The sequence below is a fragment of the Stegodyphus dumicola genome, chromosome 9, assembly GCF_044657685.1.
Source record: "Stegodyphus dumicola isolate Sdum_Otavi_A_Nest chromosome 9, ASM4465768v1".
NCBI lineage: Eukaryota > Metazoa > Arthropoda > Arachnida > Araneae > Eresidae > Stegodyphus > Stegodyphus dumicola.
In genome coordinates this window covers 71,437,919-71,465,355 of record NC_140776.1, presented here as the reverse complement: position 1 = coordinate 71,465,355, position 27,437 = coordinate 71,437,919, and the positions used below count along the sequence as shown (strand labels likewise).

At 32.7% G+C, this 27,437-nt stretch overlaps 1 protein-coding gene across 4 annotated transcripts in view; it reads left to right on the top strand.

The window, feature by feature from the left end:
• The first annotated feature begins 358 nt into the window (after positions 1-358).
• Positions 359-27,437, top strand: part of LOC118199239 (alpha-tocopherol transfer protein-like) — a 61,569-nt gene continuing 34,490 nt past the window's right edge. For 2 of the 4 annotated variants that reach the window (XM_085823598.1, XM_085823597.1), the window contains exons 1-2: positions 361-513; positions 19,773-19,834. The gene's annotated coding sequence lies outside the window, so the exon portion shown is untranslated. Of the gene's footprint in view, positions 514-19,772; positions 19,835-27,437 lie in introns of all 4 variants that reach the window. The other 2 variants (XM_085823600.1, XM_085823596.1) reach the window with 2 other exon arrangements.

Below are 27,437 nucleotides of genomic sequence, written 5' to 3'. Positions count from 1 at the left end.
TCAGAATCACTGATGATCTACTTGGAAATACAGTTCTAAAATTGAAGGCAAATCAAATCTAGAAGATAGTATGGTAAAATTTAAAACTGAACTCTTTTAAATTTGTATTATTTATATGCAGCATAAGCAGCGGAAAAACCTTCTCTGGCTGTGTTATCTTAGAGAAATATTACTATTTTATCTAGTAGTCTGGTCTTCAACTATATTAATCATATGAACATCAAATGGATTGCTTATTTTTGACAGCGACGATGTTATCTATTACCCTTGATCTATAGCTCGAAGCAAGAGATAGTGCAATGATCTTAGCAAACCCTCCAATAGTCGAGGTCTCTACTAATCAAGAATCCTTGATAGGGCAGTAAAACCAGAAGAGTGCAAAAGAGCAACAGTGTTCAGACATTGAATATTCGTAGTAAAGTTGAAAGCGAAAGTAATTCCGTAAACAGTTTTGATTTTCAGGATCTATACTTCACGATTCCTTTTAACTGGAATTCTCCTGACCATTTTTAAGTAAGTATATATTATGAATAGCGAATTAAAGAAAAAAGTGTTAAATATATCTTTAATTGTTAAAAAAATGTGTTTTTCTCTTAAGGTTTCTTATTACTAGTTTTATCACTTGCTATTTACGCGCATGTTCTTAATGCTATTTATAGTTGGAGAAATATAAGAAGAAGTATATTTTAAACTTGATCAATCAGTCATACAAAAATAATGCAATTGTTGTTAATGTACTGAAAATATAAAACTTTTCAAAAGTGCACTGATGTTTAGTGTGGAATTAGAGTGTAATTTAAAGTTTAGATTATTTGCTCACGGCAAACCACAATAGGGCTATTTATTCTATGGGTAAGAATGCCCTCGTGGAATTGTTCCCATGAAATAGTAGAGCCCTGCATTATGTTTAAAGGAATTAAATAATGAAGAATCTTCCTGAATGTACGTTTCTCGCACTGTAAAAAACCAAGGGTCAAATTTTGAGTAACGTAGTCCTCTACTCGAATATGGGCATCTGGAAGGTCACTTCTTCTTGGTATTTGTTTTATTAACTCTTTAAAAAAAAAAAAAAAAAAAAAAAAGAATTTTTATTAACAAACTGAACGTTTTCAAACAGAGAAGTGGCAACACTGTACGGAAAGAAAAACATTTTTATTTTCAGCGCGCGAAACTGAGTATCGAAAATTCTAAAGATAAGTCCTTTTTAAATTGTTTTGTGATATTGCTATTGAATTGAATTTTATGGTTTAAGTGCGAAGAACGTGATATTTAATAAATAAAGGTAACACAAAAAACGTTAAATAATGCCCCTTTGGGACCTAATATGAAATCCGAATGCATTCAGATTTGCTTTCTTTTCTTTTGTTTCTTCTTTCGATTCTTCTTATCTTTCTTTTCTTTAGATTTGCCCAGCTAGCTTTCAAGTCGCTGAGTTTATTAATCAAAAATTCGTTAAAGTTTTACATAATATAAAACAGTAGTAAAATAAATTCGAAATTCAAAATTCGGGCTTTCAGGTGCCCATGCTCAGTGGAGGACAACGTTATTCAAAATTTGATTGCTCTAGGTACCATTGCATTTTCACAGTGCGAGAAACATGCATATATTCATGCAGATTCTTCATTGTTTAATTTCTTTAAATCTAATACAGGGTAATGTAACCGTAACTGTCGGCCGTGATGTTTGCTGTGTTTATTGCGCTTCTGTAGAAGGGCTTATATATTTGTGCATACTGATTTTTGGTGTCTAAAGGTGCTGTATTTGGAATCTACAGGCCTTTCGGTTTGTGAAGATGTCTTGCTTTTGAGGATTCGAGGATTTTTGACCGAGTTACAGGCATTTTAGGATTGATGCGTGTTTAGGGGCTCATTTGCATATGACTTTGAAGATTTGGCCTCTGTTCTTTTACATCGACTTGGTGAAGTACTTTTGTTTTGATATTTAGTTTCTATACATCTTTTGCTATCTGTATGGTGAATTTGATTCAATTTCATGGCCTTTTTTTAAAGTTATTTGTATTTGAAAATTTGATACTACGTTTTGTTTACGTTTGAATCTTTGTGATTTTGCACCACGGGCATGTCAACTTTTAGCCAACTGGAAAATATTGAAAATTCGGACTTTTAAATGTTATGGCAGGAGAGACTTATATATAAGTTGGTGCATTTATTATATGTTTTTCAGCCCGTTGGACAATTTTTGGATTTTTCGCATGTAAGATTGATTTTATATTTTACTATGAATGCTTTTGAGATTTGAGGTGTTTTTAAGTATTTTTGATTATTTTAACTGTAAATCTCAATATTTTCAGCTTTTAAGGCTGTTAAAAATTTTATCAACTTTGTACTATTAAAATTTTTTGATCATTAAATAGATAAGTGAAAGTTCACTTACCTTCTAAATAGGGCTGCCCTGAACTGCCTGCCTTTCCTTCTTGTCGGTATCCGTCTCTATGATGAACTTCGATTCACTGCGAAACACAGCTATAAACTTTTTAAGAAATTTTAATTCATATGAAAGATATGTACAAAATATTTACAAGTTATAATGATTACAAGCATAATTTATACGGAGACGGTCTATCGTTATACATCTGTTAGACGCGTCAGCCGTTCAACTGACTACTCTTAGTCTCTTTCGCCAGAGGGCGTTCGTGGAAGTAAAGTTCTAGTAAGCAAACGCGACACTCCCACCTTGAGGTCCAGTATCAGCAGAGGATGGACCTCAACTGACCTGTAGTTCAAGTCTTTTGAGGTTTCGTCATACGTCGAGTTCTGTACCTCACTTGCATATCCGACTCAGGTGTAAAGTTGAGCTCAAGAGGTATGAGGTTCTTAGTAGGTCTTATAATCTCCCCTTGTGCAGTTTTCAGTTTCACTACTCTAATGTGTCCGTCGTGGGATGGAAAAATTTCCAGGATTCTAGCTAAGGGCCAGTTTATCCTTTTTTCGTTGTTGGACACAATTACAAGATCACCAACTTTCACAGAAGATGGTTCGCGGATGAGTTTTGAGCTTTGTTTTAGTTGCCCTAAATAATATTCTGATCGAAATCTTTTTCGTAAATCTTTTCTCAATTTGGCTCTGTAAAGGTATCTTTTATTGATGGATTTAGAATCCAAAAGATCTAATTCAGGAACTCCAGTCTCTGGAATTTCTGTTAGAAACATTGCTGGGGTGAGAGCTCTTAAACTGTTTACGTCTTCTGACAAATACGTGAGAGGACGGTTGTTCATAATGCTCTCGCAGTCACAAATGATTGTCAACAATTCTTCGTAGTTCAGAGAAGATTTTCCTAGTACCTTTCGAAGAATTCTCTTTAGTACTCCAATTAATCTTTCCCACCACCCTCCCCACCATGGCGAGGAAGGGGGTATAAATTTCCATTCAATTTTCTTAACTGTTGCATTTTCTAAGATAGAATTCCAATCTATGGTCTTAAACAAATTATTTGATTCAACAAAATTGGTTCCATTGTCGGAGTATACAAGTGACAGGTCTACCCCTTCGAGCGATGAATCGCCTGAACGCGTGCAGGAAACTTTCGGTTGATAGAGATGAGACTAGCTCTAAGTGAACTGCTTTATATATTGCGCAAGTAAAAATGACGATCCATGTTTTTTGGCCTCCGTTTAAAATTAAGGGACCCGTCAGATCAACACCAATAATCTCAAAAATTAAAGCATCTCTTATTCTGTCTTCAGGTAGAGGCGCTTGAGGAATCTTATATGAATCAGAGTCGAACCTTCAACATCGTACACAGTTTTGGATAACCTTGCGTACTGTCTTCCTACTCTTTATGATCCAATATTTTTCACGCAAAGCGCGCATAACGAATTGTACTCCAGCGTGACTTAGCCTTTCATGTTCAGATTTGATCAGTTTTAATAGTAATGGATGTTCTGAGGGAAGTAAAACTGGGTAACGAAAGTCAGCATCATCGTCTCTCTGAAAGATACGTGTCTTCACTTTTATAAGGCCATTGGAGTCCATGATAGGTTCTAGAGCACGTATTCTTTTATCTTTCAATCCTTCGAAAGATTCTCGTTGGATGAGTCGGAAAACCACTGTTTCAGCTCCTTTTAGTTCTTCGACTGAAGGATGTTCTCCATCTGCAATAGGCCACTCTTCTGGAGGTCGATAAATCCAATCTGGTCCTTTCCACCATTCGGATTTCCTCAATTCTTTTGCAGAGCAACCGCGTGATGGCAAATCCGAAGGATTAAACTTTCCGGGAATGTGATGCCAGTGATCTGGGTTACTCAATTTTCGAATCTCATTTACTCGATTGGCTACAAAAGTGGACCAATTTTCTTTCTGTTTTATCCAAAAGAGAGCATTTGTGGAATCCGTTCAGTAAAAAACTGGAACCTCTTTTAGTTTCAAGTCTTCTCTTATTGCATGAGAGAGCCTGACTCCAATAGTTCAAGCGAGTATCTCTAGTCGAGGTATGGTGAGTGCTTTTAGGGGAGCAACTCTCGCTTTAGATTGTATCAATTGACAAGTGACTCCACTCTCACCGCTGTGTCGACGGAAAATGCAGGTCGCATATGCGTCCTTGCTTGCGTCCGAAAATACATGCAGAGTGGTACTTTCGTCTATTTTGGGAAGCAATCTAGGAATTTTGATGTCTTTCAAATATTTTAACTGAGATGACCATGTGAAAAATTTCCTTGCTAGATCATTCGGCAGATTAGTATCCCAGTTAATTTTCTGTTTCCAGCACTCTTGCAGAATCAGTTTAGGCATAAGAGTAACTGGACTAGTAAACCCAATTGGGTCAAAGATTTTACTCAATTCGGAAAGAAAGATCTTTTGCTCAATACAGGGTTTTCTTCATATCTTACATGACAAGACAAAGTATCGTCAAACAAGTCCCATTTCAATCCCAATACTGACACAACATCTTCATAATCTTTATCAGAAAGGTTTAGAATTGAAGTTTCATTTTTAAGTCTATTATGTTTCCAACCTCTTAGGTCAAATTTTGCAGTAGCCATTATTTCTCTAGATCCTTTGATAAATGAGTTTAATTCTTCATATGATTCTACGCTCGCTACGCAGTTATCCACATACATGGCTTTCTTTAGCTTTGAAGCTATTTCCTGATGTTGTTTTGGTACATTTTCCAAATGGTAGTTAATCGTGGCAGCGAGTAAAAAGGGGCTGGCGTTTACGCCGAATACAACCCTTCGGTGCCGATATATAGTCAGTTTTTCAGGCTGTCCTTTCTCCCACCATAGGAACCGGAGAAAATCTCGATCCGCTGGGTTCACACCTATCTGAAGAAATGCTCTTTTTATATCCGAAATTACTCTATACTTCCCCTCTCGAAATTTTGTAAAAATTTTGGGGATCAATTCAAGGTAATTAGGACCCTTTTCCAGGCAGTCGTTCAGAGATACCGAATTTTTCTCCTTTGCAGATGCGTCGAACACTGGTCGAATTTTGGTAGTCGAATTTTCCCGTAACACTGCTCTATGTGGCAGATAATGTCCTTTGATCTTTTCTGCCTCCGAAATATTGACAGGTTCAATTATTCCCTCTTCTACCCAATCCTTTAAAACAGTTTCGTAGGCTTCTAAGGAATTCTTTGTCTGAAGGGTTTTCACGCAAGACTTCAGACGCTTTTCTGCAACGATTCTATTATCTGGCAACTCAAGATGAATTTGAAGCCATGGCAGTGATACCTGATACCTTCCAGCGTCATCTCTTTCTAAAGTACGGATGAAATAATTTTCTGTAGCCTTTTCTATTTCTTGTTTTGTTTGATAGAATCAAGAGACCACAAGTCACAAACTCTTCTGTCACTAATGTGTAGTGATAAAAGAACTTCATTAAAATTCTTTCCCTTTACCTTCGTTCTCCCTAATATTGTCCAACGAAGGTGTGTATTCATCGCTACTAAACTCTCCGTTACGTGTTTTATTTCCCCTGTAAAGAGTTTTCCGGCATAATCTGCTCTTACAAACATGTGTATTTCGTTAGGGTGTTTTTCGAATAAACAAGAATTCTCATTAGTTACATCACTGGGAAAAATTTTGTAACCTCTAAGTTTCTTTAAGCAGTCCCTATCCTCCAATTTTGGAATATGTGAGCATATGGTCTTTTGGCTCAAAACCTCCATTTCGCATGTGAATCCTGTTTCTGGATTATTGAACTTAATCAGATACTTGTTGTAATTTTCCCTTTTTTCTATCGCTCCAAAAAGCCCATGAGTCACACTTTCCTGACCTAAAGATTTTCGTTTTAATTTCTCCACAAGAAATATGCTGATATATGATCTGCTACTTCCGGTATTCAGAATTATTCGTATAAAATTGCTTTCACCATCTCCGTAAACATTGACAATTAAAGTTTGCAAGATTACACTTTCATAGGATGAATTATTCGTTAAGGCCTTATTTTCAATTTGTTCTTCCTTAATTTCTCCGTTTTCGTTTTTAAAACACATTATAGTAGCATGTCGTTGTTTACATAATTCACATCTTATTCTAGAAGTCCAATTTAAACTAAGGTGCCGAGGGTGTAAACACGATAACAGATTCCTTTCGTTTTGCATTTCTCCCTTTTTTTTTCTCAGTAGACCATAAAGATGCTTGTTTACATGTTATAGACTCGTGATCATAAGAGTCGCAGAATACACATGGTGTTTGTCCCCCCCACACACACACAAACTTGCGTTCGTCAACTCCGCAGCTGTGTGTTTCGCAATAGGTCTGGTTTCACTCAGTTTGTTATTCTTTTGCGGCGCCGCCTTTGGCTGGACCGTCTGGAATGTACGTTTCCGCGCGACTAACTGTTCAGAAAGAAATTCCACTAGGTGATTCAAATCGTAATTTGATTTCCAAACTGTTTTATTATATTCCAAAACCAAATCTGCGGGCAATGTTTTAAGCAAAATAGGTGTTAATAAAGCTATATATGTTTCTGAGGTCACATTTAATGATTCAAGACATCGAATATGTTTCTGTATATAATTGAATAACTTACGGAAATTTTGAATGCCATTAGAATCTTTTAGAGGTCTTATTTTCAGTAATTTATCTATATGGGCGTTTATCAGTACATCTTTATTTCCAAATCTTTCTGTGAGGAGTTTAACTGAAGTTTCGTAATTTTCTTCGGTTAAATCGAAACCGTCAATGGTGTTATAAGCAGTACCTCCCAAAAAGGATTTCAAATAATTAAATTTGCTTATAGCTTCAAGCGTTTTATTTTGGTGTATGGCTGACGAAAAAGTGTTCCAAAATGTCAGCCATTCGCAGCTCTCGCCATAAAACTTCGAAATCGTAAGTTTAGGAAGCTTCATATTATGACTTTCAATTTTAACGTTTTCTATAATACTTTCACTTAACTGTTCAGTGCTTCTTAACACACTCAATTTTTGTTGTTCTATATTAATTTCTTTCAATTTTTTGTTAGCTTTGTATTTAAATGTAGTTATTCTTTCACGATATTCGTCAACACCGTTTAATTCCTGATCTAGATCCTTTATGTCTCTTAATTTTTCTATATCGGCATCTATTTGTTTTAACTCGTTCGATTTTTCATTTAAGAGTTCTAAGGAAATTTCTAGTTCCTCTGCATTCACTTCTGTTTTTGGTAATTCAGTTTCGATTCGGCCAATTAATTTTGTAACGGCAGCCCTTATGTGGCCGCGTTTCCTTTTCAATGTATCGATGAATTCCGTCATTGTTTAATATTCAATAATTCAACAACTATCAGCAATTCACTAATTATTTATGCTTATGTATCATCTATATCAATGATATCAATTTAGACAGTTTCAATAGTTAGGAAAACAGCAGTTACTGGCAGTCCCTGTTCGGGCGCCATGTTAAAAATTTTTATCAACTCTTTACTATTAAAATTTTTTATCATTAAATAGATAAGTGAAAGTTCACTTACCTTCTAAATAGGGCTGCCCTGAACTGCCTGCCTTTCCTTCTTGTCGGTATCCGTTTCTATGATGAACTTCGATTCACTGCGAAACACAGCTATAAACTTTTTAAGAAATTTTAATTCATATGAAAGATATGTACAAAATATTTACAAGTTATAATGATTACAAGCATAATTTATAGGAAGACGGTCTATCGTTATACATCTGTTAGACGCGTCAGCCGTTCAACTGACTACTCTTAGTGTCTTTCGCCAGAGGGCGTTCGTGGAAGTAAAGTTCTAGTAAGCAAACGCGACAAAGGCGTTTTTAGTTTTATTTACTCCTGTTATTTATAAAATTGCATTGTTCGGATGCTAAAGCTGGATGGATTTAATTGTGCTGTAAAAACATTTTTGATGCGTTTTGCAATCATTTTAATTTTGTAGAATGTATATGTTTTTGTGTGTGTTTCTGTTTATGTGATACAAACCACTCTGTATTTTACTGAATTTTATTGTACATATGAGAGTTCTTGTCATTTTATCTAATTTTAAATCGTAAATATTGTAAATCTTACATTTGTATATATGTTTTTATTCTGAAAATTTTAATACGGCCCCGTCGCAGTTATATTAGTGTATAATAGTGTGAACTTTTCGTGATTTTTGTGATGAGTCAACTGAAGATTAATAAGGAGAGTAAACTTGTGGAAGCTGAGGGAGAGACTTTGGAGAGTTCGGGTGAAATAAAAGAAATTATGGACTCTGGTAATGATAGACCTAACGATGAAGGAAAAATTGAGAGTGCACTCGTTGTTGTTAGATCATTATATGATTTTGTAGACAAGTTAAAAGCTAGACGAGTCTCACGGGAAATTACCGATGGTCTAGTTAGAGGTATAGATAGAGTTTTGGATTTGCTTGACTCACAGAATTTAAAGACTATTGAAGAAGACATGGTGCAATCAAGAACCAATATTTTATTTGATATTAAACAGGATATAGATGAAATTAAGGTTATTTTGCAAAAAGATCGAGATACATGTGAAATGAGGGATAGAAAGAATAAAGTATTGGATGTAAATGATTGGAGAGAAAATGAATTAATAGTTAAACCAGCTTCGAATGGCGGTGATGTATACGTGTAGTTAATTGCTAACGTTAGACCAGAGGATGTTGATATAAAAATAATGAGCTCCCATACGAGAAAGAATGGTGATTTGGTGATCAGGTTTAAAGATAGCAGAGAAGTAGACACGGTACAGAATGTTATTGAATCCGGGAAAAATTTAAGGGATAAACTTTATACAAAGAAGAAAAGGTTTATACAACCGAAGATTATTGTATATGGCGTATGCAATTTAATAGATAATAAGGAGATTATGGATAAAATGAAGGAGGAGTGCGTTTGTGATGGAAGTTGTGTTCGTCCTCTCTTTAGACAAAAATGTAAAGAGTCCGACGAGATTTCTCATCGCGTTTTCCGTGTAGACCTTCGATGTTAAGCTGTTGTCCTGGAAGACTGCAGAGTTCGTATAGGTTGGAAGGCATATTCGGCTAAGCTCTATCTTAATCCGAAGAGGTGTCTGCGTTGCTTTCGATTCGGACATGCTACCAAAAATTGTAAAAATGAAATTGTATGTTTTAGATGTTCTGAACCACATGAATTTAAAAAATGTAAAATGGATGTAGAGATTTGTGTAAACTGTAAGAACTCTAACTCGAGATATGGTACTCATTTGGATGTTCATCACCATGTTTTATCACGAGATTGAGAACTATACAAACGTGAAGTTAGATTTATTTCAGAACATATACGTTTAGTGGAATGATTTATTTTGGGTTTTATTATATTTTATACTGATCATTATCTTATGGTGTATAATTCTTTGTTTTTTTATTATTAGCTATTGTACTGTTCCCTTGATTATGAAAGTGCTAAATATAAACTTGAATCACTATGCGGTGGCAGCTTGCCAGTTGGCTGCTGTTGAGGATATTTTGGAACAGAAGTTTGACTTGATAACTGTCCAGGAGCCCTATTATGTAAATACAGAAATCCCGTATTTAAAAAAGGGTTGGAGAGCGGTGCATGATGTAAGGGGAAGATCTCTCATAATTGTTACCAAAGAAGAGATTGAATTTATTATAGATTATAAAACAAATGAGATAGTAGCCATCTCCTTGAGAATGGAGAACTTTACAATGGGTGTTGTGTCGATATACTTCTCCCCTGCGGAAAACTTGAATTTACATTTGACAAGACTTGAAGACGTTTTGAACAAGTATACATTTTATTTCATTGCTGGAGATTTTAATTCGAAACATTTTAATTGGGGTTCTAGGACTGTGGATGATAGGGGTGTTTTAACCATGGATTTTTTAATACAGAATAATATTATTTTATATAATCAATCAGACTGATTACCAACTTTTGTTTCCGCAGTAGGGGAAGGTTGGACAGACTTGATTCTCAGTTCTGCCTCTCTCTCCCCGTTTCTCATATTGAACTCAAGATACATGAAAAGGAGAGTCTTAGCGACCATAGATATGTTGCTGTTGATATTGAAGATGTTCAACCTGCGAGACATGAGAGTACTGTTTTTACAAAAAATCTTGTTAGAATAAATAAATTTTGTAAAACCTTAAACTGGATATGGAATTAATGGCGGATAGACTGAGATCAATAGATGATGAAAATAATTTGGAGAATTTTGTGGATGACTTTTAAAGGTTGATTGTCCAGAGGGCTAAGAGGTACTTGACTATACGTGGAAATAAGGTCAAGAAAAACTTAAACAAAAAAAATTTGGTGGAATACGAGTTTGCAAAAAATGAAGCGACGGACGAGAGCATTGAGAAAGAGTTTTCAGTTCAGAGATATTGATGAAGAAACAAGAAATAAGAGAAAAGTTTTATATAAAAGAGAGATGGCACTTTATAGAAAGCAGATTAAGAAGAGAATAAAATGAAACATTTTTTGGAAAATAAGGTATATCATGACTGTTACTTTCGTTTTGCCCAGGGAAAGCGTCGGCTACCACAGATAATAAGTAGAGTCCAGGAGGGTGAACAGAAGGAATACACTGAGGTGATTGAGGAATATTTTAATAAGAATTTTGACTGTGGTGAGTTTGAGGATGGTATTATTGATCATGAATTGTTAAAATTTTCAAATTGTTGTGCTGATGATCTGCCTTTTACTTCTAATGAGATCGGATATGTAATTAATAAACTAAGAAATAAAAGTGCTCCTGGACTGGACAACATTTCTGCAGTGGTTGTGAAGTGCCTTTATAAGTATTACGAAGAGTTTTTTGTTTTATTATATAATACATGTTTCCGCTTGTTGGTTTTCCCGAGGGCGTGGAAAATATCAAGTATTACATTTATACCGAAAAATGAACATGCGTTTAGACCAATTTGCTTGTTAAAATTTTTTAGTAAGGTCCTGGATAGACTTCTCACCAATAGATTGTATCATTTTTTCTACAGAGAAAATTTTATTTCGGATAGACAGTTTGGCTTTGTCGCAGGCAGATCAACCAATGATGCTTTGTATAAATTGATCAATATTATTTCTGAGAAAAAAAGAGATTATCATGTAACTGTTGTCTCATTTGATATTTCAAAGGCCTTTGATTCCATTATATGGTCATCGCTGCTCTCCACCCTCGTGAATTTTAAGATTCCTTGCAATATATTAAAAATTTTTTGTAGCTACTTTCACAATACGAAGGTTGTTTATTCATATGGTGGGGATTCTGAAGTGCTTAAATGAGTTTATAAAGGTTGCCCACAGGGATCCTCGAGTGCTCCGCTGCTCTGGGGTACAGTAATTTACAATTTGCTGACTACGAGTCTTCCCGAGGGCGTTGAAATCATCTGTTATGCAGATGACATACTTTGTGTGGTTTACGATGCGTCTCTTGAAAAATTATAAAAAAGATTTACATTGGTGTGTGATGTCCTTGAGAGATGGGCTATAACAGAAAGACTCATCTTCAACTTACAAAAGACATCTTTTTTGTTTTTCCCAAATGGGGGAAAAAAGACTAGACCTCCCTGATTACGATTTCAGGGAACATTATTAAAAAGAGTCGAACAACTCAAATACTTGGGAGTCATTATAGATGATAAACTGAATTTCGAGTCACACTTCAAGGAAATTCAAAGGAGAACAGATTCAATACTCTTATTTTATAAGAGAAATTTTCCAGCGGGTGTCATCGACTTTAAGAGAGATATTATTAGAACTATTTATAGAGTAGTTGTTGTTCCTATTGTGTTATACGGAATTGGTTGTTGGGGCTCCAGAGCGGCGGAGTTGTTGAGAATCAGGAATAAGTTATTGACGATTCAGCGGCCCTGGCTGCTGTCACTGGCTAGGTGTTTTAGGACAACTCCAACTGAAACTGCCTGGGTATTGGCCGGCACGCCGCCCCTCTCGATTTTTTATAATTTCTTTTATGATAAATTTTTGTTATCTACATGTAAGATAGATTTTATGTATTATGGTGATTATTTAGCTTGTTGTACTGCATTTTATAATGTTAATCCTTACTGCATACACCCAGCCAAGAGAATGAGCATTACTTATGAAATGAATTTTGATTGTTTTGGTGAACTTGATATTTTCACTGATGGTTCTAGGTTTGGGGAAAGTGTTGGCCTATCTTTTGTTGTTTACTATTATGGTATGGAAATTGATTATTCAAAGATAAAGTTAGAAAAATTTAATTCTGTATTTCAGGCTGAACTTGCTGCTATTTATTTTGCTATGAAATGGATTAAGAAAAACCTATCTAAGAGTTATAGTATTGTAGTTTATAGTGATTGTTTATCTGGATTACAGGCTTTGAAAAGCTACGATTGTAATAACTCTTTAGTTATGGATATTTCTTAAGTGTTTATATAAAGAAATTGAAGGTTTGCATGATATTAAATTTAGATGGGTTAAGTCCCATGTGGGTATTGAAAGTAACGAGAGGGCCGACGTGTTGGCCAAAGAGGCGACTTTGGATGTTTCCGGGGAGTGTTCCGTTGTCCAGCCTTCAAGAAAAATGGTTATTACTAGAATTAAACAGTATTATATTGATTTGTGGTATGATAATTGGAATAATTCGAATAGAAGAAAAGAATATGCCTATTATTTAAAACCTATGTTTAATAAAAGTATTCCTTGTCATTTGGATTTTAATCAAATTGTTACTGGACATGGGCGCTTCCCGGTGTATCTTAAAAGATTTGGCATACAAGAGAATGAATATTGTCATAATTGTGGAGTTGTCGGATCGGTAAGGCACTATGTTGAAGAATGTACACTTACTTATGACATACGAAAAAAATATAATTTTATTAAGATTATTACAGGTGCTGAAAAAGAATTTAAATTTGCAAGAGAACTTATGTGTTTTCTAAATAATAATCGCTCTGATGTTGGTATTTTTATTTGATAAAAAGTTTGTTTTTAAATTTTGTGTTACAATAATTTACATTGAGATATTGGTTTTTATATGGAATTTTAACATAATTTTATTCAGTGCGTTATGTGGTGTATTTTATGCTTTTATAAAATTACGTATTTTATATGTAATTTCATGTATAATTATGTATTTTTATATGTATTTTATATATATATTTTTTTTCCTTGGCGCAGCCCTTTTTTGTCATAAAACCTTGTCGATTAGGTGGATGGGGCTGCGCCCTATTTGTACAGGGCAAAATATTGGCAACAATCTGAAAAGTGTTAAGGCGTTTATCGTTATTTAATGCAAAATGTCGTACTGAGAATAATATCCCATTTTGGACTAATGTTCTTTTTTTGACTAAAAAACAGAAAAATGTATGTTTAAACTTAACCTGCATCGGGAATTCTAAACATATACTCTTAGGGTGCTTCTAAAATTTTTGTAATTTTAGTATATGGCGTTTGTTCTATTGTATATAGAGTAAGTGCAAATAAAACGATGCTTAATTATAAAGCTAAAAAGACAAAAAAAAAAAAAAAATTAGCAGGAGTTAGTGTACAGTAGAAAACCTTAACAAACCCTTTTGTGGACCATAAAAATCTAAAACCCTTAAAACTTAAAAAAAAAGAAGAAAAAAACTACTTTATTTAGCTAACCTCTGATTATTGATCCCGCCTTTCTCCATGCTCATACATTCTACTTTTTCAGCTTTAGTCTGCTTACTGTATGGGTTGCTATTTATATTTCAGACCAAATAACGAAAAAAAATTATGATCAAAATTGGTTTTATTGATTTTAAAAATATTCCCCGTGAAGAAAAATACAGTTTTGCATGCGTTCGAACCAATTTTCGAAGCACCTTTTCCACTCCGATTGAGGTAATTCCAAAACATGCGTTTTGAATGTATTAACCCCTTCTCCGGGTGGCGCAAATCGATGACCACGTAATTTATTTTTGAGGTGCGGAAATAAAAAGCAAGTCGTTAGTTGCCAAATCAGGGTTGTACGGCGGATGATTCATCAATTCGATGTTTTACTCCGTCAAAAATTCTTTTGTTTGATCCGATGTCTGACAGCTCGCATTGTCATGGTGAAGAATGATTCTCCTCTTCTGATTTTTTCGAATTTCTCCTACGCTTCTGGCAAACAAACGGTCGTGTACCATTTGGAATTGACCGTTCTGCGTTGCTCTGACGCCACTGTTGCCACGTGACTGTTAATGGGGAAGAAACAGACAACCATTTGCTTCGATGTGCTTTCTCCGCAAACAACTTTTGTTGGATTTGGCTCATCTTGGAAGACCCATAGAGTCGACTGCTGTTTTGTTTCGTGCTCATATGCATAGATTCATAATTCGCCATCTATGTAGATGTTATATACAGCCTTTGATGCAACCTGAATGTATTTTTTAACATTTCCTTGCACCAATTGATACGAGCCTTCTTTTGAGTGTTTGTCAGATTATGCGAGATCTAACGCGAACGAATCTTTTTTTTACGGCCAGTTTATGTAATGTCTTATTGATGCTTGTCATATAATGCCAAAGGTGCCTCATTCTCACGGTATGCCACAGTCAGTTGATGCTTTGTCAGTTCATGCACAGCATCGATAATAGCACCCCGAGATGAATTTTTCAATTTACTGTAAACAACAAAAATCACTCTAAAATGGTAAACCGTTCTAAAGAAGTTATAAGGTATTTCTCCCGCCTTCTTAACGTGCCTTCGTGGTATGGTGGTCTGCACGCTGGTTGAGTATTCCAGAGGCCCGTGGTTCGATTCCGGGCGAAGGTGTTGCTAATTTTTCATCTTTCCAGCTTCCAAATAACCTAATGTCTCTACAGAGGAGCCCGAACTAAAAGGGTGGTGGATGATGATTCTCCACACCCAGGATTTGGTGATTGGAACCCCTAAAAATACCAGTCGCCCTTTAAAAGGAAGCGTATATAAGGTATTTCTCCCGCTTTCTTAGCGTGCCTTCGTGGCGTGGTGGTCTGCACGCTGGGCGCTCATTCCAGAGATCCGTGGTTCGATTCCCGGCGAAGGCGTTGCTAATTTTTCATCTTTCCTGCTTCCAAGTAACCTAATGCCTCTATAAAGTTATAGTTAAAAACATCAAACTTTCGAATGGAATCGTCTGCGATCGCCTAGCAACATTTACTGTTGCCAAGGCCAGAAATGTAGAGAGCAACCTTCGTAGTAATCACGCTTTAATTCACATTTTCAATTCGATGGTGGTGACAAAACTAATTCACTCATGCTAGTATTCACGCTGTTTCTTTTATTCAGTAATGAATGAATGTGATTGCATGGGCTAAATTTATTCAGTTTTAACGTGTTTAATAGCAGCAATTCTGTCTGTTAAAAATACTTCCTAGATTTGAATTTGTTATTTGTAAAATTTAATCACCAAAATAAAATTTTAAAGTTAAAATAGTTATTGAAAAATTTATTTCTAGTAAAATTCTTATTTCTTTATAAAAACGCTTGTATTCTACAAAATGCACTATTATTTCTATTAAGGTAATTTAAGATAGTATTTTGCTCATTAGTGCAAAGATGTTTACTTCGCACTTCTAACAATTTACATGTAACTGAATAAACAATGTATTGGAATCTATAGTAGAAAATAAATGAGCTATAGTTTGCTTTAAACTTACAAAATTTCCTTTTCTTCAAATGATGTTTACTCTACATTTTTCTAAATTTATTCTTTTAATAATTTAAATAATAATTTTAATTTAATAATCTAAACTAATAATTTAAGTGTTTGCAGAATTTGTTTATTTAATTTAAATGCTACACAAAAAATTAAAATGAGTTTGACAAGTGTGTCTACTGAAAGTCAGTCCTTTGAATATATATATCCTTTACAAATCGCGCGCTGGAGATAATTTGTTTTTCGTAGAGTGTTGCCACTCTTCTCTTTGAAATCGTTCAGTTTATTAATCAGAAATTCGTAAAGGGTTTACAAAACATGAAAAAGATAATGAACGAAATTATAAATTCAAAATTCAGGTTTCCAGGTGCCCATGTTCTGGTGGAGGACTACGTTATTCATAATTTGATGGTTCTAGGTACCGTTTTGTTTGCACAATGCGAGGAACATGTATACACTCAGGCAGATTCTTCATTATTTAATTTCTTTAAATTTAATACAGAGCGAGATATTTGGTGACAATAATTTGAAAAGTGATACTCCGTTTATAATGATTCAGTGTTAAATGCAGTTTCGAGAGTTAAATGCAGTATCGAGACTCTTTTGGGACTAACGTCCATTTTTGGCTAAAAAACAGAAAAGTGTATCCCAAAACTTAACGCTGCATAGGTAATTCTAAACATATATTACATGGTAGTTTATTTTTAAATTTTGCTGTTGAATTGCATATGGCGTAAATGCAATGATCTTTGAGAATATTTGACCATCCTTTGATGACATCTCAAGATACCTTATTGAGAATTCATCTACCTGAGAGTTTGTGACTGACTCAGCTACAACTGGCGTGTTCAGGTAACGTATTATGGGAATAATTCTGAAAAAAAAAAGGAATTTATGAAATTATTTAGGCTATAATATCTGCAATACCTATAACGTGAACCATTATCTTTTATTTATCAATACTTCTTATCTGGATTTATTTATGACATCTACAAAAGTACATTCGTGCCATTTTAGATAAATGGGTACCTCGTTAAGTGCTCGGCTGTTAGCTAGCTCTGCTCTTGGCTGGTCTGAGAAGAATTTATGGACTAAGAACATCATATGCAGGATTGGTCAGAAAATATTTATACACTTCAATAGATTGCATCTGCGTAATGGTATCGAAGTTGAATTACCGTTACAGTGTATAGTTTGCTCAACATATGCTGGTACTAAAATTACTATTATATGTGACGTATGACTTATGACATTGAATCAAAGTGCCCATAAGGGACCTTGACGAAGAACGTCGTGTAGCGTAGAAATACGTTATATTACAAGTCCTTCGCCAGGAAATCACAGCGACATATGCAGCAATCCCTGCTGACACATTCGTCTAAGTTCAAACACCCAGTCATCGTTCTGCTAAGTATCTGAGCACTCATAGCCACCACTCTGATACTCCAAACACTATAAGTAACTGTACAGATGCTGGTGCAGGCAGTTTATATTAAACCTAAATGATTAATAAGAGAGTGCAAGTACACATAGACGTGAAATATTACCTCGAAGATTCCGCAAGAGGAAAAACGTTTGAAGAAATGCCATGTTTAACATGATGCAAACACTGCTCGTGTGACTATTCATCTAATTAGCTCATTGTAAAGAACTTACAACAAAAATTCAGATATTGAACTGAAAGCGTAAATAAGATAAATAGTTAACAAAATCAGAGGACCAGAAGTTTAGATGTACATGAAGCACGGCCAAAATTTGACTTTTTGGCTCGGTAAATGAGGCTTTTGATGTAAAACGCAGTAGATTCAGTTTTGAAATATAACTGTAATTTGAACAAATATAGCTGAGAAATTACATCATTTAAGAATTCAGTAATTTATATTATAGTATATTTAATAATGTTTTATATTACATTATGCAAATAATAATTTCAAAACATGCATTGTTTGCTAATCATCAAAATTATGAATTAAAAGCAAATGTTTTTTACAATTGCATTAAATTCTATTGTATTTAACATTAAGTCGAGAGCTTATTGTTTAATTAACGAAAATTTGCAGCGTTAAATATCAGATTATATATATATATATATATATATATATATATATATATATATGTTAACGCAAGGAAAAGCCGGAAAACTGTTGACGTGTAATACCCAGATAAGATCGATCGTCGATCCATATTGAAGAGTTCTCATTGCGCCGTAAGTTAACATGTTGACTTTGTAATATCTAAAGAATTTGACAGTAGAGGCAGTTTTAATTCAATTTTTATTTTCCAGTTGATATTTGTAGCCACGGTTCCCTTGTCATTCGGGTTGTGCCTATTCAAGAACATTTACATTTTTGATATTACTGCAATAAGAAGCAGCATTGCGAAATTACCTTCAAGCAGAGCACAGAGCGAAGCTGAAGTGCGTAGTTTTGCAATATGGCAGCACGGGAAGAGAAAAGTTTTGGTTCCCAATTATTACGTCATCAGGGTTGCGCAGGCCATAGAATGATCTAGAAATGACGCAATCCAGAGAAGTTATTACGATTTTTAAAACAGAGAGGGAGAATTAATGTTTTACCGTTAGTTTAAATTATAATTTTGATTTATATATTTTTTATCTTACACACACACATATATATGTAAGATAAAAATATATGAATCAAAATTATAGATTAAACTATAAACATTAATTCTTCCTCTCTATTCTAAAATCGTAATAACTTATCTGCATTGCGTCATTCAAATTAATCATGCGATCCTACGTAACCGTTAATACCAGATGCCTCTTGACGACCAATCACCGAATTGTAAACCAAAACTTTTCTCTTCGCGTGCTTCCATCTTTCATAAGTACGCACTTCAGCTTTTGCTCTCTACTCTGCTAAGATGTAATTTCGCTGGCTTGCTTTCTATCTCAACAATATCAAAAATGTAAATCTTCTGTGGAAAGGCACGACTAGAGTGCCAAGTGATTGTGGCCACAAATATCAATTGGAAATAAAAATGGAATTAAAACTGCCTCGACTGCCAAGTTCTTTACATACTACGCAATCAAATTCTTCTTCAATATGGATCTAAGCAAGCATCGACACTGCTCCGGCTTTTCCTTTCCTTGTGCTTTTAATATGACATATATATATAACAATTATTATTATCTACATAAGAAACGAAAATTTCAAAATGCATTTTGACACATTTGATTATTTATCAGTTCTCGGATTTAAAGGAAACAGCTTGTTATTCAGAAATTGCCGAATAATCAGTTTTATGGGCAGAGCACAACTCAAACGAACGTCTAGCTTTTATTTATTTTCTTTTCTTCATTATACGTCCACTTATTAAGCCTGTTGTTTACCTTTTACCAACGGATCTGATTTATAATGTTTTTCTTCCTCATCCAATCATTCTAGAGACTTCATTTACAATTCCTTTCTCTTGTATTTTGATTCAAATGCGATAAAATTTATTAGAAGTCACGAGTGAATTACAGAATCATTTATAAGAGAAAAGCAGTAATATTGTTATGCTTTCGCTTGAGAATTCTCATTGAAGTACGTTTAGAAGCGTTGTACTCATCGAAGGTCACCTCCGTTTAATTTTTTAACCTAATGTAGCCTTGATGAAACAAACATTTAAAGATTAAAAAACTTCTAAAACATTTATTATCTCTATGCTGTTCCTAGAGTTATTTTCAGATTTCCAAAACTGCTTTACCAATGATTTTATATTGCAAATAAACGTAATTATTTTCTTTCCTTCCTAGTACACGGCAGTGTTTTGTAATTGAATGCTGGGTAAATTAATACTGCTCAGATTGGTTTTACTGTAAGTAAACGTATTTTGTATTATTTTTGCTATTTTTTCCGATTGCATAATTATACATATTTGATTTACGATAAATTGTTTTTAAAGTTATCACACATTTAAATATTTATTACATTATAGCATCAATTATTCAATCAATTATCAAATTATAGAACTACTTTAGTTAGATTATTATCACGAGGGGTTTTCAAATAGGTTACTTCTAATTGATTTCATACGCTAGTTAATCTACAGAATATTTTATATATTCTTCTAGACTGTGTTTTTATATCAATGTAAATATTATTTTAGAATGTTTTAAATTATTATATTATTTAGAATAGTTTATATTTTTTATCTAGCCTCGCACTTTACGTAAGAAATTAGCAACTAGAAAACTGAATAGGAAACGAAAAAATACTGTGTGAATAGTTTATCCAAAAATATGCTTAAAAAAGTTATTTCTGTATTATCTTGTACTACCTTCAAGAAAACATGCACGAAATATTTATTAAAATATTTATTACAGTTGAAATTTTCTACGATGAATTTTATGTATCATGTCGCAAGTGCGTTTTAGAAATAGGCATTTCTCTAATTTCTAAGCTTTTCACAGAATAGTTTTAGGAGATGAGGATAGGAAGACTATCAGAAAAACACTTTAAACTGTTTAACAGTTAATTTTTTATCTTTGACGAGAAAACGCTAAAATATGCAAAGATTTCTTGGCGCATATCAAAGCGTAATTATTTCGGTTTATTACATTAGCAAGACACAGATGTTTGTTTTAAATAAATGCTTGTGTGGCTTGATATTAAAAATATTTAATTTCCTTAGTTAAATTCGACCTATTATCACTTTGAAATTGCAGGATATAGTAAATGTCAATTATAAATATTATATGCTATACTAAGTTTTACAGCTCCACCCCCCCCAGTTGTTGATACCTCATTGTTTTACTCATTGCTTCAGCTCAACACTGCGCAAAAATGAATGAGCTTTTAATACTACATTAATTTATTTATATGCGTTACAAAGTAAGCATTAAGGATTTATGATCTTCCTTTTGCAAATCATATATTATGGAAGATTTATGCCTGAATATCTTAAGCAGGGGTTTATAACTGGTGGTACGTAATAAAAGAAAAATAGGTGGTACGTAAAGAAGCAACGTATTTTTAACTCTCAAATTCAAAAATTAAGACCCCAACATCCTGATTGAGCTTTTTCTCTAAAACTCGTAAATTTATGTAATCTGAGCTTTGTTCAAGAGTGGGGGTGGTAGTAGTTCTTTGTAGTGGTGGTACTAAAGATTTTCAATTTTTTATTTAGATTGTACGTGTTAGTCAAAAGGTTGAGAACCGCTGTCTTAGAGTATATAATGAGCATTTTTACATAAGCTCCTATCGGAATACGTAGGGTATATTTAGACTGCCATCTTTTTAAGCCGCTCTTTTTTTTTACCTTAATCCTCTATCTCTTAAATAGGTAATTATCTTCTAATTATTAAATGTGCAACGAAGTTTAGGAAATTGCTAAAAAATATTCTTATTTCTTGTGCTGTGTTTAGCAGTAGAATAACACTACGCTTTGTATAACGACGCAAAATGCTTCGTCACGGAATGAATGATCCTTCTGCTTATTTATTGATATTCAACGTAGATTTATAATTATTTTGATGCTTTTTATCTAATATTGTGAAACATAATTTCTTTTTTTTTTCGAAATTTTTCCCCCTTCTTAAGTTATTTGTCTCTGCACGTCATCCCTGATGTAGTCCAGAAAATCAGTAAATCTAAATATTAATTCAGAAAAGTTTAAAATATTTAATATATTTTAATAAAACCACAGACACCGTTTGAACACCAAAAATAAACATGGTTTTATACTTTTAGCTTATTTTGCAGTCCTTATACGAAAACACTAAATTAAATCGTCTCGAAACTGGTATTTTAATTTTTATACTGCATTATATACACAGCAAATTGATTCAAGTACAGGTTTTTTTTAAGGTTTACTAATTTTGGACACATATACAAGTACCTAAAAAGTGTTGCTAGCTTAAACATATTTTGACAGTCGCTCGCAGACCAGGATTCTGATTTAAGAAATGGATTACAAAAATCCGCTCTCAAATTATTTTAATTTTATTCGCATGATTGCTTTTTACTAAGAATTTACGGAGCATAAATTTGTATGCCGGTCTTAAAGGAATGTGTCTTAGTGAGAATTAAGGAGAAGGGTGCTTCCTATTTGCATTATAAAAATTAGATTAGAATCATAGAAATGCTAAATTTCAAAAACATTTTATGTAACTTTTTCAGCATCCTCAAATCGGCGTGAAATTGATTTTAATATTTTGACAACTTTCCTTCATTTTCGTTATATGTAGAAATGGGTTTTGCCTAAAAGACCTTGAGTAGAAAAAAAATACTCACTGGCGTGCTTATCAAAGATAATTTCAATGAAAAATTTAATATCGTATATTATCTCTATTTGTCTATAACTAACTTTTCAAGTAATATTTGGCTGATGATCTTTTTAAAATACCAATTATATATACTGATTTAGTCTTGGGTGCTTCTTTGCTTATTCTGTATTATATTCTATACTTCAATTTGCATTTTTATTTATTTATTTTACAAAATAGATGTCATTTTGTATTTTTGTTGTTTCTAGTATTTTGCTTCATTATATGTAAAAATCTTTATTTAATGTCACTTTCATAAGTTTTGTAACCAATAGTCCATTGCTTAATTTCCTATCTGACGCATTTGCTTCTTCATGATACTTTTGATCTTACTAGTTTGAATAAATGCTTTGTTGAAATAAAAATTTGGATAAATAGTTTTTCAAGGATTTTGAAAAACATTAAAGCGATCAAACTGGACTCTTCCGCATTTCTTCCGAGTTACCTCTATATATTTTTATATAACTGTGTAGCTAACTACTTAAGCCCGTTTGATGAGCAGCAACATGGATGATGTCCTTGGGTATGTTCACTCTTCCATAATATTTTAACAAGTGTATATTTACAGTTTATAGTTGCTCATTTAATCTAGTAACTGGTTTCTTGTGCACCACGCTTTTGATTTTCTTTGGTGAATTTTCTAGACCTTTAGCTAATAAGCTAATAAAAAGGCATTTGCTTCGAGATTTTAGTCTAAGTATATAAGTAAGTAAATTTTAAATCAAAACTGAATGAAATGCCTTTTTAATTTTTATTAATGATAAGGTATAGTTATTTATATTTCTTCTGAGATCTAATTAAAAGCGTTTATTCCCCGAAAATCCGTTAATTCACAAGTTTATTACCTCTGTTCTCTAGTTCTTTGTTTTAATTTATCCTTGCCTGTTTTCTCTTAAGCGGGAAAAAGGAATAATTTCCATTATACATCATTCATTCATTCTTTTGTAAAGATCGGATTTTCATGACTTGTTATAACAGATGTTTCTCATATTTTCGGATTTTTCACTCTATTTTCTAAATTTCTGAATTTTTAAACAAATTTTTTTAGAATTTTCTAAAACTACCCTGCACTTTTAGAAATATAAAACTCTAGATTTCTGTATTTTTTCCCTAAATATCACTTTATATTCTCCTCCCATTTTTCAACGTTCTTTACTTTCTGCTTCATATCAACCTCCAGACTTCTCATCTTATGGCTTCATGTATTTTATATCCCATGCAATTATTTAAATTTATGTGTTCATTAACTTTTAATTTTACAGATTAAAACAGATCGATTGAAACTCAATATGTAGAAAGAGAAATTTTATTTTTATTTCCTTCACACAGTGGCTATTGCAATTTATAATATTTTCACTATATTCACTCGTTTTTAATTTTCCATAGCTATTTGCTATTCATAACAAGATCTGGAAAAATGTTTTGATCCTAATGTTATACTTCAAGTAGCTCGTAGCATATATTATTCATGGCTCTGAATTTAGAAATTTCTTTTAATGTATTTTTTAATTTTTTTTTTTTTTTTTTTTTTTTTTTTATTTTCCTCTCGAAAACTTAATTCTTTAACATCATTTTTATTTAGTAAATATTTTATTTTTTGTTTATCTATAATTTTTTATACAAGCGTATCCTTTTTATTATTAATAATAATATTTATTAAACACATCGAAAAACGTGTTCATCATTTTGAACTCCCTTGGATTTTATATATTGATAAATAGAAGCCATTGACACTGAAGGGGAATACTTATTACAAACACGCAGACACAAACACTCCAGTGAAATAAACGCAATTTATGATGAAATAATATCATAATATTATTTCATATATTTCATATTATTATTCCTCATATCATTTTGCATTGCCACTTTCAGCAACTTATCTCAGGTACAAGCTTTCACGTACATATCTTTGAGGAACTTAATCTATGGTTAGGAAGCCTACAGCAAATACTTAGCTTAAATTATTTTTTTTTTTTTTTTTTTTTTTTTTTTTAATTTTAACTGTAAGCTATATAATGAAGCTTTTTTTCTAATACACTGAAGCATAAGAAATATTTATTTCGAAATAGCATATAGAATGAGTGATATTTAACAATGGTTTGTTTCTTCTGTTGTTCTTAATATACATTCAAAAATTATCTTCAGTCTTGCTTCCATTTTTCTCAGGTCATGTTCAAAGGATTTTTTTTACTATTGCTTAACATCTTTTTCCAATATTTTAAGGTCCCAGTATTTTAAGATATGAGGTTCATCAGTGACTGAATAAATAAGACTGCTAATCATTGGTAGTACTCGTTGGTAGAGTCATTAAGATTTTTTAAGTAGAAAACACTAAAAATGAGCAATGCCCTCGCCAAGACTTGAACCTGGACCTCTCGAATACGCGCCGAGTGTGCTAACCGTTACGCCACGAAGGCATGCTGGAAAGAGGGAGAAAATAACTTACATTACAAGCTTTCGAGTTCTCCCAAACTGCAGATTATGTGGGTGTTTTCGTAGTTTGTCTTATATGTAATATAAAATAAAGGCGTATTCTTTATTTTTATAAAAGGCATGATGTTGGATGCCAAATCGAAAAAAACTATATTAATGAATCTTATTCATAAATACTTATAAAATGGCATAATGCTAGACGCCAAATTGAAAAAAAAAACTACATTAATGAATATTATATTAATTAATAAATAATTATAATTAACTATATTAATGAAAGTTAGAATTACGTGCTTTCGAAAGTTGGCTATGCGTATTAATATACTGTTAAATTTAACATAACACGTAAAGTAATGAAATGCTCATATTCATCATATAAAAGATCATAATTCAATTTCAGGAAACTCGAATTAGAAGATGGAATGTCTCTGCTTTCAGAGAGCTCGTAAGCGTTTTGCAAATTTTCTTGGACGTATTACAGATTCGTTACACAGATAATTGTTTTCACCCTTTTTATACACATTCTGTTTGAGGCGGTTATTTTGTTTTATTTAAATAAACTGAGAAATCGCTATTTCATTTATATAGTACTCATATAGTTCTTAAACGTAATTTTAAAAATAATTTCGAGTAATAAGAAATAGCCATTCTTAAAAACTTTGCCTACATTTTCTACTCTTACTTAAATTTACCAGTCATATGTAATTTTATCCATTTGTGGAACCAGAATGCTGATCAATTCCAAAGGCAGCTTTTCCTTTGTGAATGCATATAATTTATCAATATTTTGATTTGCTTATTATCTGTTCTTTAAGCTCTAAATGTGTTCTAATATTAATGTCAAAGCTTCATTTCTAAAGTTAGAAGTGCTAAAACTCTATAGAATGTTGTCGGAAACAAAATTAAATTAATAAATAATAAATAAAATATGAAGGGATAAAAGTATTAATAAATAAAGTTGACAGTAAATAAATAATTAATTAAATATCACAAAAATTAAACGAAAATGAGTAAATTATTAATAAGCTAAAATATAAAGTCGAAACTATTATATTAAATAACTGAACGAATGGTGTTCAAGTTCATAATAGCAAGTCATAATAATAGCCTTCCTGTTAATAATGAGAATACATTTTACAGAGGATAGAAGATAAGTTTTCTTTTTTTTCCCCTTCTTTTTATCAAATAGCCGGATGCTAACTTCTCGCGCATTTATCGAGAAACGCAGAACCGATCAGTCATTTAGCAGTCTTATCACCGAGAATGTTATAAGGGTTGCCCCACTAGGGCTATCTGATAGTGATCTCGAGACAAGACTCAAAAGACTCATAAATAACTAATGCTTACACAAATTTCGAACCCTCACCCTGCGATTCAGATTAGTAGCCTGCTCTCGCTAACCACTTCACGCTCTAGGGAGAAAATAAAACAAAAGTGAATATTTCTATTAGTATTCTTCGCACTGAGATATAAGCGCATTTTTATACGATTTGCTTCTAATCCGAAATTCCATCCACCTTCTTCAAGATGTTTTACCAAACAAATATAGCCAATAATTCCTCTTTATGATGGGTTTTCATTTTATCAAGGAGGATTTTCTTTCTAAGCTGCTGAAGGTTTTCCATGCAATTTGCTCTTCCCATAAAAATGGAGTAGTCATTATATATTCTGTACCAAAGTCAATTTTATAACTGCTAGATAAAATGTGGTATTAGTTTATTCAGTTAATAATATTTTCTATTAACATTGCAAGTCAGATGTGCTAGTTATGCAACGAAATTAGTTCTATTTAAAGTTTCAGTGTAAATTACAATTTCACTAAAAACATTACGAAATATGAGAGCCACACATGGACTGAACTCGGCTTTGATTACAACGATATTTTTCATGTCTTAAAATAGATACTGATAATACAGTGAAATCGTTAAATTTTTTAACTTATATTTAACCATAGCAACACAAACGCGTTTTCGAAATCATAAATTATTAGTAGATAGTTTTCATGCAATACATAGTTTGAGTATTTCTTGTATTTTTACTTTCGTGTATATTATATATGCACTTTAAAGTTGATCCTTTTGCAATTTTTATTTTTTCAGAAGAGAATAAAAATCTAAATATCGGTTGAAATAATCCTTTTAAAATCCCATCTGTAATTTCTCTAATGTTCAGAATTTCTAAAAAGGATGCTTCACTTAATATTTTAAATTTAGTACATTATCATACAAAAATTTGAAAGAAAAAATAGAAATAAGAATAAGCCAATTTTAAACTAAATATAAACGCTAACTTCGAAGCAGAAAACTAGCTTCTGCATAATAATGCCCTAAAACGTAATCAAAAATTGCACCCACAATTCAGTGCTTCTAAGCCACGTGTAATAGATTAACAGCATGTAGATAGGAAAAAAATCTGCTTACTCTTTCACGCTACGTCAGGGAAGGAAGGAAAAGTTTTTTTTTTTTTTTTTAAAGACTTTCCTGCATAAGATAAATTATTTTGTTATTGATGCAGGTATTTGGACACCACGCAGAGGGAGAATCAGAACAATAGCATGCAACTCGTTATGTTTTAAAAATTAATAATTCTAAATTAAATTAATGATTCAATGCAAAGCTATATATATATATATTATTTCCAATGGCTAAGCAAAAAGTTACAAAGATCTAAAATGTTATAAACAGAGGTTACAAACAATAGAACAAAGAATAAAAACAT